At 42.0% G+C, this 21,835-nt stretch overlaps 1 protein-coding gene and 1 long non-coding RNA gene across 2 annotated transcripts in view; both read left to right on the forward strand.

The window, feature by feature from the left end:
• Positions 1–21,835, forward strand: part of LOC139571451 (protein kinase C epsilon type) — a 269,011-nt gene that overhangs the window by 141,810 nt on the left and 105,366 nt on the right. The window lies entirely within an intron of this gene.
• LOC139571452 (uncharacterized) lies at positions 6,845–13,311 on the forward strand. The gene is made up of 3 exons (XR_011674299.1): positions 6,845–9,815; positions 9,932–10,027; positions 10,125–13,311. It is a non-coding gene; the product is annotated as an uncharacterized lncRNA (long non-coding RNA).

A 21,835-nucleotide genomic window follows, 5' to 3' on the forward strand; every position in this document is an offset into this window, starting at 1 on the left:
CTTCTCTCTCTTTCTCTCTCTCCTTAATGTGACAGTGGCAGTGAGAGAAGTCTACATGAGTTAGATATATGGTTTGATAATCATTGTTACATAAGGAAATGGACAATTAGCATTTCCTGTGACTGTTAGTAGCATTAGTGACTCACTGGAAAGTAGGAGTAAAAATACGGCAGAATGGCAACCATTGGTATGTCTCTGTCAACAATAATAATACACTGACATTCATCATGAACTACTTCATCATAAGTACTCTGAGTATTTCATTACCATTATCATGAATTAGTGTATCACGCCCCCACAGTGCAACGTTTTTCCTGCGATGGATAAGATTAGGGTTCGGTTCCCTTTACACCTGATGAGTGAATTAGCTGTACATATTCAAAAATAAATCCATTGTTGTAAAATATGATTTGCTTTGATAGTAAGAGACATTCATGTCCTTTTATCCTAGCTAGACAGGTCAGACCAAGGTTAGTGTCCTCAGTACCTGTAACATTAAACAGGGTAGTGTAGGGATCAAGGGAGGTGCTTTCCTCTGTCTCTGGCTATAGCTACATGGTTATTAATTCATGCTATATAACCCTGGCTGTAGCCCTCGGCTGTACCATTCTCTCTTTCAATGCCCCTTTTACATATTAATTGATTATTCAATTGTACATAAATAGGGACCCCAGTTTTCTGAGAAATAGTCTGACTATGTCTGCTGCCTTGAATAGACCACAGTCATTTAATTGATAAGAGAGGACAAGAGGACGAGAGGACAAGAGGACAAGAGGACGAGAGCACTGCGCTCTTAATGTGTACTGTGTATGTACAGTTGAAGTCGGAAGTTTACATACACTTTAGCCAATACTTAACTCAGTTTTTCACAATTCCTGACATTTAATCCTAGTAAAAATTCCTTGTCTTAGGTCAGTTAGGATCACCACTTTATTTTAAGAATGTGAAATGTCAGAATAATAATAGAGAGAATGATTTATTTCAGCTTTTATTGCTTTCATCATATTCCCAGTGGGTCAGAAGTTTACAAACACTCAATTAGTATTTGGTAGAATTGCCTTTAATTTGTTTAACTTTGGTCAAACGTTTGGGGAAGCCTTTCACAAGCTTCCCACAATAAGTTGGGTGAATTTTGGCACATTCCTCCTGACAGAGTTGGTGTAACCGAGTCAGGTTTGTAGGCCTCCTTGCTAGCACACACTTTTTCAGTTCTGTCCACATATTTTCTATGGGATTGAGGTCAGGGCTTTGTGATGGCCACTCCAGTACTGTCAGAGTCTAGGTGATGTGGGTAAGGCGGAGTCAGGCGCAGGACACAGAGATGAGGAATAATAGTAACTTTACTCAAAAATAATCTTCCAACAAGAAGAACGAAAATCCAGAGTCACATAAACGAGACAACTGACAACAATAAACACGCACAAAACCATGATGGCTCCAGAGGGTTAAATAGGGAAATAAATAAAATGTAATGGGAACCAGGTGTGTACAATACAGACAAAACAAATGGAAAAATAAATGTAGATCGGTGGAGGCTAGAAAGCCAATGACGTCGACCGCCGAACGCCGCCCAAACAAGGAGAGGCACCAACTTCGGCGGAAGTCGTGACAAAAACCTTGACTTTGTTGTCCTTAAACCATTTTGCCACAACTTTGGAAGTATGCTTGGGGTCATTGTCCATTTGGAAGACCCATTTGCGACCAAGCTTTAACTTCCTGACTGATGTCTTGAGATGTTGCTTCAATCTATCCACCAAATTTTCCTCCCTCATGATGCCATTTATTTTGTGAAGTGCACCAGTCCCTCCTGCAGCAAAGCACCCCCACAACAGGATGCTGCCACCCCCATGCTTCACGGTTGGGATGGTGTTCTTCGGCTTGCAAGGCTTGCTTCAATATATCCACATAATTTTCATTCCTTGCTGAGTGGCCTTTCAGGTTATGTCGATATAGGACTCGTTGTACCATGGATATAGATACTTTTGCACCTGTTTCCTCCAGCATCTTCACATGGTCCTTTGCTGTTGTTCTGGGATTGATTTGTACTTTTCGCACCAAAGTACGTTCATCTCTAGGAGACAGAACGCGTCTCCTTCCTGAGCGGTATGATGGCTGCGTGGTCCCATGGTGTTTATACTTGCGTACTATTGTTTGTACAGATGCACGTACCTTCAGGCGTTTGGAAATTGCTTTCAAGGATGAACCAGACTTGTGGAGGTCTACAATTTTTTTCTGAGGTCTTGGCTGATTTCTTTTGATTTTCCCATGATGTCAAGCAAAGAGGCACTGAGTTTGAAGGTAGGCCTTGAAACACATCCACAGGTAGAAGCTTCTATAGCCATGACATAATTGTCTGGAATTTTCCAAGCTGTTTAAAGGCACAGTCAAGTTAGTGTATGTAAACTTTTGACCGACTGGAATTGTGATACAGTGAATTATAAGTGAAATAATCTGTCTGTAAACTTGAAAAAATAAAAAAAATTACTTGTGTCATGCACAAAGTAGATGTCGTAACCGACTTGCGAAAATTATAGTTTGTTAACAAAAATGTGTAGAGTGGTTGAAAAACAAGTTTTAAAATGACTCCAACCTAAGTTTATGTAAACTTCTGACTTCAACTGTAGATGTGTGTGCACATGTTAGAGTGTGTGTCTGTGTTTGTGTTTGTGTGACCTCTCATTCACCCCACAATAACTCTTCTTCTTCCTAGGCAGTGTATCCCTTTCCCACTACTCGTGTTGCACTCATTCGCTGCATTGATGAGCTGTGTCAAGTCCACAGTCAATACAAGGGATCAATATGTAGAACAAATCTCTTGTTTTCGGTGTAATCTCCTGCTAGACTGGCGGGTTAAAGATGTCTAGGAACACAAAGTTCTGACACACACAAACATGGGTTATATATGTGTTCTAGCCGTGTTATAACTGTGTTATTAATGTGTTCTAGCTGTGTTATAACTGTGTTATAAATGTGTTCTAGCTGTGTTATAACTGTGTTATAAATGTGTTCTAGCTGTGTTATAAATGTGTTCTAGCTGTGTTAACTGTGTTATAACTGTTCTAGCTGTGTTATAACTGTTATAGAGGCGTTATAATTGTTCTATAGCTTTGTTATAACTGTTTTACAGCCGTGTTACAACTGTGTTACACCTGTGCTATAACTGTGTTACAGCTGTGTCATAGCTATCTTCTAGCTGTGTTATAACTGTGTTATAGCTGTGTTGTAACTGTTTTACAGCTGTGCTACAACTGTTGCAACTGTGTTATAACCGTGTTAAAGCTGTGTCAAAACTGTTCTAGTTGTATTATAACTGTCTTATAGCTGCATTATAATTGTGTTATAACTGTGGTTATAACTGTGTAATAGCTGTATTTTAACTGTTTTACATCTGTATTACAACTGTGTTGCAACTGTGCTATAACTGTGTTACAGCTGTGTCATAGCTGTGTCATAGCTGTATCCTAGATGTGTCCTAGCTGTGTTATAAATGTGTTATAGGTGTGTTATAACTGTGTTACAACTGTGTCCTAGCTTTGATATTATTGTGTTTTTGATGAGTTATAGCTGTGTTATAACTGTGTTACAGCTGTTTTTGGCTTTGTTATAGCTGTGTTACAGCTGTGTCCTAGCTGCGTTATAGTTGTGTTATAACTGTGTTACAACTAGAGGTTGGCCGATTATGCGGAATGGCCGATTATTTCGGGCCGATTTCAAGTTTTCATAACAATCGGAAATCGGTAATTTTGGGCGCCGATTTTGCCGATTTAAAAATTATATATTTTTATTTTTTACACCTTTATTTAACTAGACAAGTCAGTTAAGAACACATTCTTATTTTCAATGACGGCCTAGGAATGGTGGGTTAACTGCCTTGTTCAGGGGCAGAACAACAGATTTTTACCTTGTCAGCTCAGGGATTCAATCTTGCAACCTTACGGTTAACTAGTCCAACGCTCTAACCACCTGCCTCACGTGGAGCCCGCCTGTTACGCGAATGCAGTAAGAAGCCAAGGTAAGTTGCTAGCTAGCATTAAACTTATCTTATAAAAAACAATCAATCAATCAATCATAATCACTAGTTATAACTACACATGGTTGATGATATTACTAGTTTATCTAGCGTGTCCTGCGTTGGATATAATCGATGCGCATTCACGAAAAAGGACTGTCGTTGCTCCAACGTGTACCTAACCATAAACATCAATGCCTTTCTTAAAATCAATACACAGAAGTAAATATTTTTAAACCTGCTTATTTAGCTAAAAGAAATCCAGGTTAGCAGGCAATATTAACCAGGTGAAATTGTGTCATTTCTCTTGCGTTCATTGCACGCAGAGTCAGGGTATATGCAACAGTTTGGGCCGCCTGGCTCATTGCAAACTAATTTGCCAGAATTTTACATAATTATGACATAACATTGAAGGTTGTGCAATGTAACAGGAATATTTAGACTGATGAATGCCACCCGTTAGATAAAATACGGAACGGTTCCGTATTTCACTGAACTAATAAATGTTTTGTTTTCGAGATGATAGTTTCCGGATTCGACCATATTAATGACCTAAGGCTCGTATTTCTGTGTGTTATTATGTTATAATTAAGTCTATGATTTGACAGAGCAGTCTGAGCGATGGTGGGCACCAGCAGGCTCGTAAGCATTCATTCAAACAGCACTTTCGTGCGTTTTGCTAGCAGCTCTGCTGTTTATGAATTCAAGCCTATCAACTCCCGAGATTAGACTGGTGTAACCGATGTGAAATGGCTAGCTAGTTAGCGGGGTGCGCGCTAATAGCGTTTCAAACGTCACTCGCTCTGAGACTTAGAGTAGTTGTTCCCCTTGCTCTGCATGGGTAACGCTGCTTCGAGGGTGGCTGTTGTCGATGTGTTCCTGGTTCGAGCCCAGGTAGCGGCAAGGAGAGGGATGGAAGCTATACTGTTACACTGGCAATACTAAAGTGCCTATAAGATCATCCAATAGTCAAAGGCATATGAACTACAAATCGTAGAGAGAGAAATAGTCCTATAATTCCTATAATAACTACAACCTAAAACTTCTTACCTGGGAATATTGAAGACTCATGTTAAAAGGAACCACCAGCTTTCATATGTTCTCATGTTCTGAGCAAGGAACTTAAACGTTAGCTTTCTTACATGGCACATATTGCACTTTTACTTTCTTCTCCAACACTTTGTTTTTGCATTATTTAAACCAAATTGAACATGTTTCATTATTTATTTGAGGCTAAATTGATTTTAATTGATGTATTATATTAAGTTAAAATAAGTGTTCATTCAGTATTGTTGTAATCATTATTACAAATAAATTTAAAAAATTGGCCGATTAATCGGTATCAGCTTTTTTGGTCCTCCAATAATCGGTAGCGGTATCGGCATTCAGAAATCATAATCGGTCGACCTCTAGTTACAACTGTGTCCTAGCGTTGATATTACTGTGTTATAGCTGTGTTTTAACTGTGTTACAGCTGTTTTTGGCTTTGTTATAGCTGTGTTACAGCTGTGTCGTATCTGTGCCATAGCTGTGTTATAACTATGTTATAGTTGTGTTATAACTGTGTTACAACTGTGTCCAAGCTGTGTTATAGCTGTGTTATAACTGTTTTACAGCTGTTTTTGGCTTTGTTATAGCTTTGTTACAGCTGTGTCCTAGCTGTGTTATAACTGTGTTATAGTTGTGTTATAACTGTGTTACAACTGTGTCCTAGCTTTGATATTAACATGTTATTGCTGTGTTATAGCTGTGTTATAACTGTGTTACAACTGTTTTTGGCCTTGTTGTAGCTGTGTTACAGCTGTCTTATAGCTGCATTGTAGCTGCGTTATAGCTGTCTTATAGCTGCATTGTAGCTGTCTTATAGCTGCATTGTAGCTGCGTTATAGCTGTGTTGTAGATGTGTTGTAGCTGCGTTATAGCTGTGTTGTAGATGTGTTGTAGCTGCGTTATAGCTGTGTTGTAGATGTGTTGTAGCTGCATTATAGCTGTGTTGTAGATGTGTTGTAGCTGCGTTATAGCTGGGGTTGTGGCTTTGGTGGGTCATAGCCCTGCTTAAGGTCAAAGCATCAGGTTGGAGAAGCGTTAGTGAAGAATGGCAGAGTACAGACAGATCCCCTGTCATCCATGTTGAGAGTATGCCCAACTCGCTGAGTGAAGAACAAAAGAGAGAGAGGGAAAAGGAGAGAGAGAGAAAGAAGAGTGAGGGAAAATGAGAGAGCGATGGAGAAGCAGAGAAAGAAGAGGGAGAGAAAGGAGAGAGAGGCAAAATGAGAAAGAGATGGAGTGGAAGAGAAAAGAGAGGGAGAGAAAGGAGAGTGAGGGAAAATGAGAGAGACAAAGAAGAGGGAGGAAAAATGAGAGAGAGATGGAAGGGAGAAAAAGGAGAGGGAGAGAAAGGAGAGTGAGGGAAATGAGAGAGAGATGGAAAGGGAGAAAAAGGAGAGGGAGAGAAAGGAGTGTGAGCAGCTTGTTTTGTACTAAAGGAGCTGGCAGGCATCTGTGACAAGACTCACTGGCTGCCTGCCTCCCGTCAGTACTGGTCTACATCAACAAGCCCGTAAACACACACACACACACACACACACACACACACACACACACACACACACACACACACACACACACACACACACACACACACACACACACACACACACACACACATACCACACACACACACACACATACCACACACACACACACACACACACACACATACCACACACACACACACACACACACACATACCACACACACACACATACCACACACACACACACACACACACACACACACACACACACACACACACACACACACACACACACACACACACACACACACACACACACACACACACACACACACATGCAGAAAGAAAGCACAAATGAGTCACAGGCAGTCAGTTAGTAAGTATAGGTATGTAGAGTTTTAGAGTGATATAAAAGGAAACAGTATTTCTATGTGTCAGACAGATTTGAGTTATACATGATTGTGCCCACGCCTGTGCTCACTGCAAGGCAACATTTATACCATGTTCTGTTGGAAAAGTAGACTTTTCTCAGGTTCAGCTTTGAAACCAGTAAGTTGCCACAGAGCCAGCCACTATTAACCCCAATCCATCAACCACTTGTCCTTTCTTCAGCTGAAACACTTACTAACCTCACTGTCTTCACAGATCAGATCAGGTTTTAAATGATGAGGCCATTCTGTGTGGGGTATACATTTATAATATCAGTGGTGAAGCTATGACCTTACCTAGTAGATACACTATACAGTATACATACAAAAGTATGTGGACACCCCTTCAAATGAGTGGCTTCGCTATTACAGCCACATCTGTTGCTGACAGGTGTATAAAATCTAGCACACAGCCATGCAATCTCCATAGACAAACATTGTCAGTAGAATGGACTTACTGAAGAACTGCCACCTTTCCATCAAGTCAGGTTGTCAAGCTTCTGCCCTGCTAGAGCTGCCCGGGTCAACTGTAAGTGCTGTTATTGTGAAGTGGAAACGTCTAAGAGCAACAACGGCTCAGCCACAATGTGGTATGTCACACAAGTTCACAGAACGGGACCGACGAGTGCTGAAGCGCATAGCGCGTAAAAATCGTCTGTCCTTGGTTGCAACACTCACTACAAGTTCCAAACTGCATCTGGAAGCAATGTCACCACAATAATTATTAGTTGGGAGCTTCATGAAATGGGTTTCCATGGCTGAGCAGCCGCACACAAGCCTAAGATCACCATGAGCAATGCCAAACGTTGGCTGGAGATGTGTAAAGCTCGCTGCCATTGGACTCTGGAGCAGTGGAAACGCGATCTCTGGAGTGATGAATCACGCTTCACAATCTGGCAGTCCGAGGGACGAATATGGGTTTGGCAGATGCCAGGAGAACGCTACCTGCCCCAATGCATAATGCCAACGGTAAAGTTTGGTGGATGAGGAATAATGGTCTGGGGCTGTTTTTCATGGTTCGGGCTAGGCCCTTTAGTTCCAATGAAGGGAAATCTTAATGCTACAGCCTGCAATGATATTCTAAACAGTTTGGGGAAGGACCTTTCCTGTTTCAGCATGGCAATGCTACCGTGCACGAAGCGAGGTCCATACAGAAATGGTTTGTCGAGATCAGACTGGAAGAACTTGACTGGCCTGCACAGAGCCCTGACCGCAACCCCATCCGAACACCTTTGGGATGAATTGAACGCAGACTGCGAGCCAGGCCTAATCGCCCAACATCAGTGCCCGACCTCACTAATGCTCTTGTGGCTGAATGGAAGCAAGTTCCCTCAGCAATGTTCCAACATCTTGTGGAAAACCTTCCCAGAAGAGTGGAGGCTGTTATACTGTAGCAGCGAAGGGGGAACCAACTTGGTAATGAGATGTTTTGATGAGGAGGTGTCCACACACTGCTGGTCATCTAGTGAATGTACTGGAAGGGCTCTTTGCATGGCTGGGCTACAGAACTAAAGGTGATGAACAACAGTTCCCATCATTCAGTAGTGCAGAGATGTCATCCATTGCCATAGTAGTAAAACTCATGGAGGATGGAAGTGGGCTCTTTAGTGCATTCTGGGAGAGTGAGGCAGAAAATATTGCTCCCTCCAAAGCACCATGAAGATGTAATCTGCTGGGTGAAGTTGTTTGTTATGATCCGTCTCCCTCCAGCTCTCCCTCTCCCCCTCCTCTACTCTCACTCAACTCTTCTCTCTCTTTCCTTGTCTCTCTCTCTCTTTGTCTCTCTAGTGATGATACAGAAAAGTTTCAGTTGCTGGAACTGATTGCGGTATTTAAGAGAGTGAAATAAATAAAGAGGGAGAGAGATATAGAAGGAAAGAGATGGAGGGAGATACAGTTATTAGTAAAGATGGTTCTCTGTAATGGAACTGCTGTTACATCAGAACAAAATTAAAGAGAGAGAGAGTTGGGATGAGTTACAAGAATACAGTAAATGCCTCTCACTTCAATAAAAGCCTGTCTATCCTACTTTACTCAATTTTCCCCTCTTTCTCCCTCTTTCGCTCTCTCCCTGTAACCGCCTGTCTGTCTCTCCCTATGCCAACCTGTCTGTCCGCCCGTCTGTCCATCTGTCCATCTGTCTGGGGTAAAGCACTGTGGATGCCAAATGGCCTGCTCTCTCTTGGTGTAATGCACATTATTCTTCAAGGCCAGTACTAATTGGGCAGACTGGCTCAATGGTGCAATTCTGGCTGAGGGTGTGTGATTGACACCAGACACGCACACATACACACACACAGTGGGAGGGGTCTGGGTGAAGATGAGAGACAACCGACTACAGATGTCTTCAACACGCTGTAGGCCTAGGCTCTACTAGGCCTCACCCCGTCAAGCCTAAATCAGTAGACCTCCATTAGGCCTACCGTCCCACCTATCCTAGAGAGGTTAAATCAGTAGACCGCCATTAGGCCTACCGTCCCACCTATCCTAGAGAGGTTAAATCAGTAGACCTCCATTAGGCCTACCGTCCCACCTATCCTAGAGAGGTTAAATCAGTAGACCTCCATTAGGCCTACCGTCCCACCTATCCTAGAGAGGTTAAATCAGTAGACCTCCATTAGGCCTACCGTAGCTGTTGTAGGTATTTTATTTATTTGTTTTTATTTAACCTTTATTTTACTACATAAAGGTCTACTTACTCTGCTGGCGTCTTGACCCAGTTAATGCCCTCATTTGCAATGCAAACCCGGGCGTCAGGGCGACTACTTGTTCCAGGGTTAGGACTGTAACCACCAGAGGACTTGAAAATGAGCCGGAGCTGAGAGGATCACCAAAACTAAAGGTAATTTGGTTTCAGTGCATTTTTTATATTTTTTATTATACAGCCTTTCAATGTGTAGGCATACTGTGTAATAAAATCAATAATTGTATACTAAAAACGTGAATGTGTTTTTGCAGAGCATACAACCATGCCGACAACCATCCGTGGCGATCAGTGGACAAAGGGCTGGACAACGGGCCGCACCGAAAAAATGCATGGTTCCTGAGAAAACGGTTAGTTTTGCTAGATTCTTAAAATGTGTTTCTGTACGCAGAATTTGTGTGTTGGAGTCACTTTTAATTCTTAATTGATCTACCGTTTCTGTCATAGGCCACTGTAATCGATGGGGGCTCTGGGTGGTACCATTCTGCTCATCTGGTGAAGGTGCACATGGATCAGATTCAAACTTTGAAGACCGAGATCGAGTGATTGAAGGCAGACCAGCAGAAAGAGAAGCATTCTCTGAGGGCAGAGATACGGGCGACAGCTGATGCATTGGTCCAGAGCCAGGTGGTATTGGCGGAGAGTCAGGCACACCTTAGAGCTCTGGAACTCCACCTCCGACAGGCAGGTTTGTCAGGTTGTTGGTTCACCCTGACATCTCCATTCCTCTTCTGACAACATAACTTGATGAACTGCTCACCAGGCACAGCAAGGGCCGTCCGGACCGTTTTGTTGTTCTGCTATTCCAAGGATGTGTAACCGAAGAGAGATACCACGAGTGGACACAGAATACCAACAGGGATGGATCCCGAGGCAAATGTGGCTTACCAGTGAACCTCGGGGTTTTCATCATTAATACTGTGTCTCAGAAGTTTCTGTCCATGACTGATGCAGCCCGAAAAATAATTAAAGACAGTTAATGATTACTTGAGGTCACCGAGAAGTCCAGACATGGTCTGCTCTCCCTTATGTAAGCAATTAGGCACTTTACCATGTGTACTATGTACTGTATTTTTGTAAAATTTATTTTAACCTTTATTTAACCAGGTAGGCCAGTTGAGAACAAGTTCTCATTTACAACTGCGACCTGGCCAAGATAAAGCAAAGCAGTGTGACAAAAACAACAACAGTTTCACCTAAACAAACGTACAGTGGTTCCTCCTTTAAAAGTTGTGAGCTTGCACCACGGGACTTAGAGGTACCCAGCGTCACGGCTTCATTACTCCAGACCACCACAAGGGGGAGTTAGAGGTACCCAGCGTCACGGCTTCATTACTCCAGACCAACACAAGGGGGACTTAGAGGTACCCAGCGTCACGGCTTCATTACTCCAGACCAACACAAGGGGGACTTAGAGGTACCCAGCGTCACGGCTTCATTACTCCAGACCAACACAAGGGGAAGTTAGAGGTACCCAGCGTCACGGCTTCATTGCTCCAGACCACCACAAGGGTGAGTTAGAGCACTCATTATGCATTTAGGTCCCATATAACCAATCATATCGAATGGTTCCAATGACGAATTTTGACACGAGCCACCATTGCCTTGTGGCATTCTTCAACAAAGATGGCTGACAAAACATTATGGTGGATCCAGATGTCAAATCAAATCAAATGTATTTATATAGCCCTTCTTACATCAGCTGATATCTCAAAGTGCTGTACAAAAGCCCAGCCTAAAACCCCAAACATCAAGCAATGCAGGTGTAGAAGCACGGTGGCTACGAAAAACTCCCTAGAAAGGCCAAAACCTAGGAAGAAATTTAGAGAGGAACCAGGCTATGAGGGGTGGCCAGTCCTCTTCTGGCTGTGCCGGGTGGAGATTATAACAGAACATGGTCAAGATGTTCAAATGTTCATAAATGACCAGCATGGTCAAATAATTATAATCATAGTAGTTGTCGAGGGTGCAACAAGTCAGCACCTCAGGAGTAAATGTCAGTTGGCTTTTCATAGCCGATCATTAAGAGTATCTCTACCGCTCCTGCTGTCTCTAGAGTTGAAAACAGCAGGTCTGGGACAGGTAGCACTTCCGGTAAACAGGTCAGGGTTCCATAGCCGCAGGCAGAACAGTTGAAACTGGAGCAGCAGCACAGCCAGGTGGACTGGGGACAGCAAGGAGTCATCATGCCAGGTAGTCCTGAGGCATGGTCCTAGGGCTCAGGTCCTCCGAGAGAGAGAAAGAAAGAGAGAAAGAGAGAATTAGAGAGAGCATACTTAAATTCATACAGGACACCGGATAAGACAGGAGAAGTACTCCAGATATAACAAACTGACCCTAGCCCCCCGACACATAAACTACTGCAGCATAAATACTGGAGGCTGAGACAGGAGGGGTCAGGAGACACTGTGGCCCCATCCGATGATACCCCCGGACAGTGCCAAACAGGCAGGATATAACCCCACCCACTTTGCCAAAGCACAGCTCCCACACCACTAGAGGGATATCTTCAACCACCAACTTACCATCCTGAGACAAGGCTGAGTATAGCCCACAAAGATCTCCGCCACGGCACAACCAAAGGGGGGGCGCCAACCCAGACAGGAAGATCACGTCAGTGACTCAACCCACTCAAGTGACGCACCCCTCCTAGGGCCGGCATGGAAGAGCACCAGTAAGCCAGTGACTCAGCCCCTGTAATAGGGTTAGAGGCAGAGAATCCCAGTGGAGAGAGGGGAACAGGCCAGGCAGAGACAGCAAGGGCGATTCGTTGCTCCAGAGCCTTTCCGTTCACCTTCACACTCCTGGGCCAGACTACACTCAATCATAGGACCTACTGAAGAGATGAGTCTTCAGTAAAGACTTAAAGGTTGAGACCGAGTCTGCGTCTCTCACATGGGTAGGCAGACCATTCCATAAAAATGTACATTCCTTCATCAGATGTAAGTTGTTATAACGTCATAACTAGTCAAGCAATTAATGTACAATTGAGAGGAATATGTTAGTCCATGTAGAGACAAACATCTGTGCATATCTTTTTGTCATAAAGTTAATTTACGAAAATCGCTATTTAGCAAGTTATCTGACTAGCTAACAGTGTTAGGATAATTAATTTGTAATTTGTGTTGTTTAATGTTTTAGGGACTCCTGAGAACCAGTAAACCAGGCTGTCGTCTTGTGAAACAGTGGATGTAAAGAATCTAGCAAGCTAAAGCATTTACTGCAAATTGAATGTACAATTGTGTAAGCTTGCCGTGCAATGCAGCTGAAGTAACATAGCTAGCTAACTATTTACTTGCTTATTGTGTGGTGAGGGATACAAATAACTGTATGTCTATGAATGTGTAGCTAACTACAGTATGTAGCTGATCTGTGTAAGGACCCTAAAACTGAACTAATACTCCAATCTATGAACCTCAGCTATCAGTTGTTGCATCAACTTCAAGTCTGAATGGCATTAATGAAGCCTATGGATAGAGTAGAATATAATAACTTTATTGTGCCAAGGATGCAAGTCCTATATACACATGTACTGTAGTTATTACCATGCATGAGATTCCTACATTGTAGCCTGTACATTGAATATATTCACTGATCATGTACTCTTCCTTGGCAAATAAAGGTGTGGTTCAGGTATGAATCTCTGAGACATTCTTTTTCAGTCATATCAAACTTGATTATTTGAATGTTGCTGTCTGCATGTATGTATTACAATTTTACACTTCAACAGTGTTTACCACTCCTGCTCCTGGGACATCAATGATTACACATTATAACTATGCAATAGACTAGAAACATGATTGATTTATAAGTCATATATACTGAAAAAAAACAAAATTGAAATACAACTGATTCAAATAGAAACTCCCTTCATCTGCATTAATCTGAGGACACAGGATAGTATTTCAATGAGAGACAAATTCAACCAGTGGAGAATGTGAAACGCTTTATTGAAAGAAGTTCGTTATCAAGGTGTTATAAATACATAAATGCATTATAATTATAATAATTGTAATATTATAAATACAAGTTCAATCTGTACTTCAATCCACATATGGTGTGCATTATAAAACGAGGAAGAATGACAAGGTTGGGAGAGAGGTGTAGAAGACAGAAAGGGAAAGAGGTAAGAACAGTGGCAGACAGCATATGATTCATGAATTACAGTGTTACCCTAATATTCTCTCAGTTCATCACAATTGCGGTGTCTCCTAACCAGCCTTGGGCTCCCAGTTGGCCCGAAGGTTATCTTTAAGCGTGGGTGACGTGGCGATGACGGGACTGGCTTCCTCTCTCACATCAAAACATACCTGCAGATGAGAGACGGATGGATAGAGAGAGAGCATAATTAAGCCTTGTTTTTTTTTCATTCTAACACAGTCAGTCATCTTAAATCAGGAGGTAAAATGTAAAACTGACCTTGGATCATTAACTCTGGGACTACTACATCTCTGTCTGTATTTCAATGTAAAGCATCTCTTTAATAATACATCCTGTTAACCCGACCAAGTAACATCTCACCTATGATCATGCTGTGCCCTCTGTCAGCCAGTTCAGATGTGGGAGGGGTTCACCAAAACAGCTGATATAACCTAGAGGATTTAGGGAGAAGGGGGAGAGGGATGAAGTGAAGAAGAGAGACTGTTATTGTCTGTGTGTGGTCTCATCTGGTGTCCACACTAAGTGGCCACAGAGTACTTTATGCTGAAAAGCAGACACATGAAGACAAACAATAGAAGATAATGTCAATAGAAGATACTGTATGTGACGCAGACACCTATCGGAGTGTACCTGAAACATTTAAATATAGAGGGCTATGTGTCTCACCACATGGTTATTGCAAGGCTAACCCCCAGGGAAATCATGACTTGGCAGCAACAGATAGTCCAGTGAAAATGGCTGTGTTTATGTGGTGTAAATCTGAAAATTAGCAGCTGACATTTTAAAGTTTTTTAATTAATGCATGTGAGACAGGTTACATGTACAACAAGTCAGGCAGAGATGGAGAAAAATAACACAGAACAGTTTAATTACCTCTGGTTATGGACACTTTTGCCAGCAATAAAGCTTCCACGGCCTGTTCCTCGGAACAGTGAACATCTGGCAATATCTACATTTTCGACCTCTTGGTTAGCTCGCTCTCTGAAATGAAAGAAAACAGCTTATTTTTTATAGATATGAAAACAATAACTGAGATATGACTGTTCAATCTAAAGCAGCAGATGTCATTTTTAGAATACGTCAATACAGCCCCGTGCTGCTTACCTGAAATGCCATCTTCGTAGGTGTCCGCTTTGACTTCCTTTGTGTCGGAAAAAGTTGCTTTTAGAACTATTTTTTTTGATTGAAAATAAAATATATTTTGCTCTCGACAAAAAGACACACATGTACCTCCATAGCATATAACAATTTGCCTGTGAATGACCACACCTTCATACAAACGTGCTACTGTATGCAGAATTCTTGACGCACAACGGAAGTTGCTGCCTTATCCTGCCAGCACGCCCACAAGCGAGCCACTCAGGAGCAGAATGATGACGCGTGGAAGAGGGAAAGGAATAAGATGGGACAGCAATTTGTTGCAAGTTGGGGAGGAGGGCTAAAAGTTGAACAATAGACTATTCAACCTTTACTAAAGAATAGTCTAATAGCCGAGCTAGGTGTGAAGAAAAAAAACTCCTATCACAGACCAGATTTGTCCTAACGACCAAGGGGTAGCTTGCTACTGTGAACACTGCGTGTAACACATCCGGTATCAGGATAAATAAAAAGCAAGGTCTGCTAACTTTCTTTAATTATGTTTAATTACCGCAAACAATGAATGGCAAATGCAATTTTCGTATATACGGGTTCACTGTATCACCACGCAGGATAAAGCAGAGAACTGGCAGGAAGTACGTAAACAGCTGTTCTTATACCGTGATGACGTAGCTCCAACGCGTCTGTTGGCCTATCACAGTAGAGGCTGGGCGCGGTTTAGACTTTGCCCCGCCTTTGCTGGCCCTCGGACTTGTCCAAGTCCCTTAGTGCTTTCCTTTGTCCACATCTGGTTGCTGGGTAGATTAGATCCGTCTTGTGTCTGTCGATTCTACACTGAAACAGTTCCTAATATGGTATTGTCCAGTAATCTACCCTCCCTGGTTGGCCTAGAGAGATGCACCCCTACCCTCTCCAGATTGACCACAGCTTTTATGGCCTGTGTTGGTCAGTCATTACACACCTACATCTGTATTGTTTGTGTGTGTGTGTAACAAAACAATAGTCATCTTCAAACAATATGCTAGCAGGCTATAGTGCATAAACATAAATCCTAACACTACTCAATGTAATAAAGAAATGACTTTTCAAATAAGTTACCTTACACGTTATGTTGGCTGACAATTTGTTAGCTACGCTATCCTTACGAACCACATAGCATATCATTACAGCAGTGTGTACCGGTATGTTAGCTAGCTATCTAACGTTAGTAGTTATACACCAGTATATTAACTATAGGCTAACTACCCAACGTTTATTGACTTGATTATCCGTGTCATTCTTAGCTTAGCTAAATGGTATAGTCGTTGTGCTTTCTCAATGGACACTCGGATACTTTCGTAAATTCACCCAAGGCTGAAAAGCGGTTTAAGAACGTTGGCTAAACGGGAACACTAGCGCGAGCCCATAGCAGATTACGCAGTGCTCTGAGGCACTACATCTCAGTGCTTGAAGCGTCACTACAGACACTCTGGTTCAATTCCAGGCTGTATCACAACCGGCCGTGATTGGGTGGTGCACAATCCCATAGGGCGGCACAGAATTGGCCCAGTGTCGTCCGGGTTTGGCCGGTGTAGGCCAATTAAGAATTTGTTCTTAATTGACTTGCCTAGGTAAATAATGGTTCCTTTATGGTTTTGCCTACACCTAGCGACCTCTTTAAATTATATGAGTAAAAAATATTCAATTTTATTTGGAATGGCAAGCCTGACAAAATTATTATTGGATTATTCACTCATTAATGGCTTTGGATCAAAATAAATAAGTACCAACATTATTTCTGATAGTCTTGAATAAATACATGTTTTGACTGTTTTGACCAAGTTAATCTGCACATGTTGTGTTTGTTCAATTATTTGTGACATTGTGGCATTTATATGTTGTGTGTGTTCAATTATTTGTGACATTGTGGCATTTAAAGCATATTGAAGATAGAAGATAGAATGAGTTCTGAGGGCTGATCTGTTATCCAACGATTTGGTTTAATAGCCCGACTACGTTAGGCGTGAAAATCCCCCCAACTTGCAATGTATTCGATGCTTAAGTACTCTGAAGTTTTATACAGTATATATTCATCAACATCTTTATGCTTTTGTTAATAAAATAATGATAAAAAATACTTTCAAAATGCAGATGTTTATTTCAACTACTGTACATCTGTAAGTACATCTCAGCTACATTTTAGTTGCACTTACCCCCCACTTACCCCACAGCTCCACGACCACATGTAAAACCGTGCTGAGATGTTTTCAAACACTTGTTTTTCTCAAGTTTCTTCAACTGTCTTCTGACTGTGAATAAAGCAATGTTGATTGCATTTGCACTTAAATCCGAACTGGTTATAAGATTATAGAGTACACGGCCATAAAGGCTAGATCATTTTTCAAGCTATTCAAGCATTCATAGATGACCAGCAGTGTCAAATAATATAAACAGTGGTTATAGAGGGTGCAACCAGTCAGCACATGAGGAGTAAATGACAGTTGGCTTTTCATAGCCGAGCATTCAGAGGTCAAGACAGCAAGTGCGTGTGTGTGCGAGAGAGAGAGAGAGAGAGGATCAGTAATGCATGGAATATAGCAATAAGAATGTCAGTTTAATATGCAGTGTAGATCACCTCCTATTACCCTTCCCAGAGCTTTAAGAATTGTGTGTGTTCAATTATTTGTGACATTGTGGCATTTAAAGCATATTGAAGATAGAAGCAATAACATTTGAAACAATAGCCTACTCGCGTGTAGTCAGCTATTTCAGCACCGTTTCACGCTGCTCTGAGACAAGCATGGGGACTGGTCTTGATGAATCAATGAGATTTTTATTTTCACTGAATATCCGTTTGTGTATTGGTTAGACTACAATTAGGGTGTGGAAATGTTAGGATTATTTTGCTTTTAGTAGCCATTCTTTTTTTTTGCAATAGAAACACCATAATATTAATCAAATTAATTAAGCTACATTTCTTAAAATAAAATCCATGTACTATGTTCTTTCAAAAAAAGGTTTTAATTTCTCTCGTACAGCCAATATCACAAAAAATCAAATGGTCTCAAAGATGCCCTCTGGTGGTCAAACTAGCACTAACTAGCATTAATGGCAACAATGGCTGACACTTAAATAACGTGCCATAGAATTCTGTCGCAGCCCGCAAGGTGTGCTGCAGTATGACACAACTTTTACAGGAAGAACCACTAACATTATAGTACAGTAAAGTATGATAACAGGATAGTATATGTAACTGGTGTGAAATGGCTAGCTAATTAGCGGGGTGCACACTAATAGCGTTTCAATCGGTGACGTCACTCGCTCTGATACCTTGAAGTAGTTGTTTCCCTTGTCCTGCAAGGGCTGCGGCTTTTGTGGAGCGATAGGTAACGCTGCTTCGTGGGAGGCAGTTGTTGATATGTTCAGAGGCTCCCTGGTTCGAGCCCAGGTAGGGCGAGGAAAGGGACTGAAGAAACACTGTTACATATAGTATAGTACAGTATTATAACAGTATAGTACAGTGTGATAATAGTATAATACAGTATTATAACAGTACAGTACAGATCATTATGATAATAGTATACTACAGTACATTATGGTAACACTATAGTACAGTACAGTATGATACAGTATACAGTAGTATAGTTACAGTACGGTATGATTACAGTAGTATAGTAAAGTATAGTATGATAACATTATAGTATAGTATAGTTCATTGTGATACCAGTATACAGTAGTATAGTACAGTATAGTACAATAACAGTATAGTATAGTGCAGTATGATAACAGTATACAGTAGTATAGTACAGTATAGTATGATACCATTATAGTGAAGTATAGTATGATAACAGTATAGTATAGAACAGTACAGTATGATGACAGTATTCAGATTCAGAAAACGTTAATCTCCTCAGAGAGGCAATTCATTTTGCAGCAGTCATAAAACGTATCATGTAAAAAATGATATTTATATTTACAAGCAAATAAGCAGGGTAAGTGCAGTTTCATAGTGCAAGTGCTAAGTGCAATTAGTCCAACATTTTGTTAAGTTTTTCAGAATTGCATTCTGAATAATTTTTTTTCCGGCCAGAGGGAATGAGCTGGAATTCAGGGTGGAGTGGATGGGAAGAGTCAACCGCTAATGTATTTGCCTACTAGAGGGCTCTGCCCAGGTAAAGAGATGACAGTTCTTCCTGCCCCATGATTTCTCCACAAGTCCTGACTATCTTGCCCAACCTATTTTTCTGTGCAACCTTGATATTCCCAAACCAGCAGGTCAAGTAGGACAGAATGCTCTCAATTAATGATTTATAAAAGAGAACCATGATAGTTAGATCAACATTAAAAAAGTGCAGTTTCTATAGGAAATACAGTCTCTGTTGGCCATTCTTTAAAAAAGTGCCAGTACACTGATCCCAGGACAGCTTGTTGTGAATGACTAGCCCAAGGTATTTGTACTCCTCAACTCTTTCAATGGGCTCACCTTTTATCAGTGATGGTGTGTGAATGGTAGTGTTCCTTACAAAGCTAATCACCATGTCCTTTGTTTTTGGTGTATTCAATTTTAGATGGGATGACTCACAGCATACAGTAAAGTCATTCAGAGCTGGTCCATGCTCCGTCTCAACCCTTTCGAGAAGACTGAACACAGCAGTATCGTCAGCATATTTGATCAGGTGGCACCCTGGGAACCGGCTCCGGCAGCTGTCTGTATACAGTATGTATAGTACTGGTGAAAGAACACTGCCCTGCGGCATTCCAACTGAAGAAGTGTGTTGCCAACTCGTACCTGCTGAGACCTATCAGGAAGTGATAAGCATCTAGTCCGAAATCTCCTCTCAAACTGTCCGCGAGGACCACGGATCGATTGTGTTAAACGCTGAGGAGATATCTGCGAACATGATACCTACATGGGTTTTACTGCCGTCCAAATGCATGTACACCAGATGTAAGAGCGAAAGGATGGCATCATCTGTCCCTCTCTCTGACCTGTATGTAAATTGGTGGGGGTCAGGAAGGTGTCTGATGGTGTTGATTATGTATGCCTTTTCTTGAGATTTCGTCAAGAGAGAGGTCAGAGCGACAGGTCTGTAATCATTTGATGCAGATGGATGAGAGGTTTTTCGGACAGGTAAAACAATACATGTTTTCCATAGAGATGGAATTTCCAATGTATCCAGGGACCGCTAGAAGAGAGAGCAGAAGACACCACTCAGCTGAGTGGAACAGTGTTTCAAGACATGATCACTTATGTTATCAGGCCCCGGGCACTTTCGTGCTCCAGTGCTTTTGAACACTCGTTATACAACTTCCTCATTGATGACAAGCTCACTCTCGGTTGCCATGACACCTCAAGACAGGCCGGGGGAGCAGGGGCCTCCCCTGTTTCAAAGCGGGTGAAAAACGTGTTTAGTTCATTGGCTGTAGAGAGGCACACCCTCTCCTCCAGGCAGGGATCGATAAGTTGCCTCCCTTTGAAGGGGGCGTTTGCCATATTCTTAATGCCCAACCAGGCAGACAGAGTCTCCTTGTGACATTATCTACTGGCATCTCACCTTTTTTATCTCTTTGTTCACCTCTCTCTGTACCTCTTTTCTCTCGAGTGGATTCCCGGAGGCAAATACTTGTTTCTTCTTGTTAAGCACCACTTTCAATGATTTGGTCACCCATGGTTTGTTGTTAAGAAATATCTGACATGTTTTTGGGGGATCACCAAATCAACACAGAATTCAATATAGCCAGATATTATGTTAATCAACTCGTTCCGGTCAGCTGATGATTCTTCAAATACACTCCAGGTGGTACAATCAAAGCATCCCTGCAATTAATCAATACTGTCATTGTCCCACACCTGTATTAGTTTTTTCACCACCTTCTCCCTTTTGAGCAACTGTTTATGTTGGTCGTAGAAATACAATGTTATGTTCTGATCCACCCAGTGGAGGTCTGGCGAAGGATGAATACGCTTTGGGGAACGAGCCGTAACCTAAGTCAATTATCTTATTTTTCCTCGTTAGACAAGTCACATACTGGGTGTAAGTACTCAGTGTGCTTGAGAGTGCAGCTATTGAAATCCCCCATGATGAATTTGGGCGCATCAGGGGAAATCACATCAAGCTCTTGAGTGAGGTTAAAAATGATGTCAGCTGCATTGACACTGTTTGCTCTTGAATGGATATAAACAACAGTCAGAAAAAGCATGGTGGATTCACGGGGGAGGGAGAAGGGGTGCAGTGACACTAACAGTAGCTCTGTATCGGGAGTGCAGATTTATTTCCTGACAATTGTAGTTTTACACCATCTATCATTTATCAGAACTCAGACTTCGCCTCCGTGCTCCGTACCAGTAGTTTCACTGTCTCTGTCCATCTGAGTAATAGTGAATCCGTCAGGGGTGACTTGAGATTCGGGGACCGCCTCCGACAGCCAAGTTTCAGAATAGGCCATCACACAGGCCTCCCTGTATTCATATAGATATCATGAGTGTGTCTGCAATTTGTCCATTTTCCCCTTAAGCGATTGGACATGAGAGAGCAGGATAGTTGGAAGCGGGATCTTTTTTTTGTTCCTCCTCAACCTCTGGCCACACCTCTTTTCCATCTTAGTAGTCCTTCACCTGGGTTGTGTTGTCTCACCATCTCTGCAGGTCTTTATTTAACCTTTATTTAACTAGACAAGTTAGTTACCAACAAATTATTATTTTACAATGACACCCTACCCCGGCCAAACCCTGACCTAACCCGGATGACGCAATTGTGCGCCGCCCTATGGACTCCCGATCACGGCCGGTTGTGATACAGCCCGGGATCAAACCAGGGTCTGTAGTGACGCCTCTAGCACTGAGACGCAGTGCCTTAGACCACTGCGCCACTCGGGAGCCCCTTTGATCCATTCCCTTATGATCCATTCTCCCAAACGTG

This window comes from Salvelinus alpinus, chromosome 3 (assembly GCF_045679555.1).
Source record: "Salvelinus alpinus chromosome 3, SLU_Salpinus.1, whole genome shotgun sequence".
NCBI lineage: Eukaryota > Metazoa > Chordata > Actinopteri > Salmoniformes > Salmonidae > Salvelinus > Salvelinus alpinus.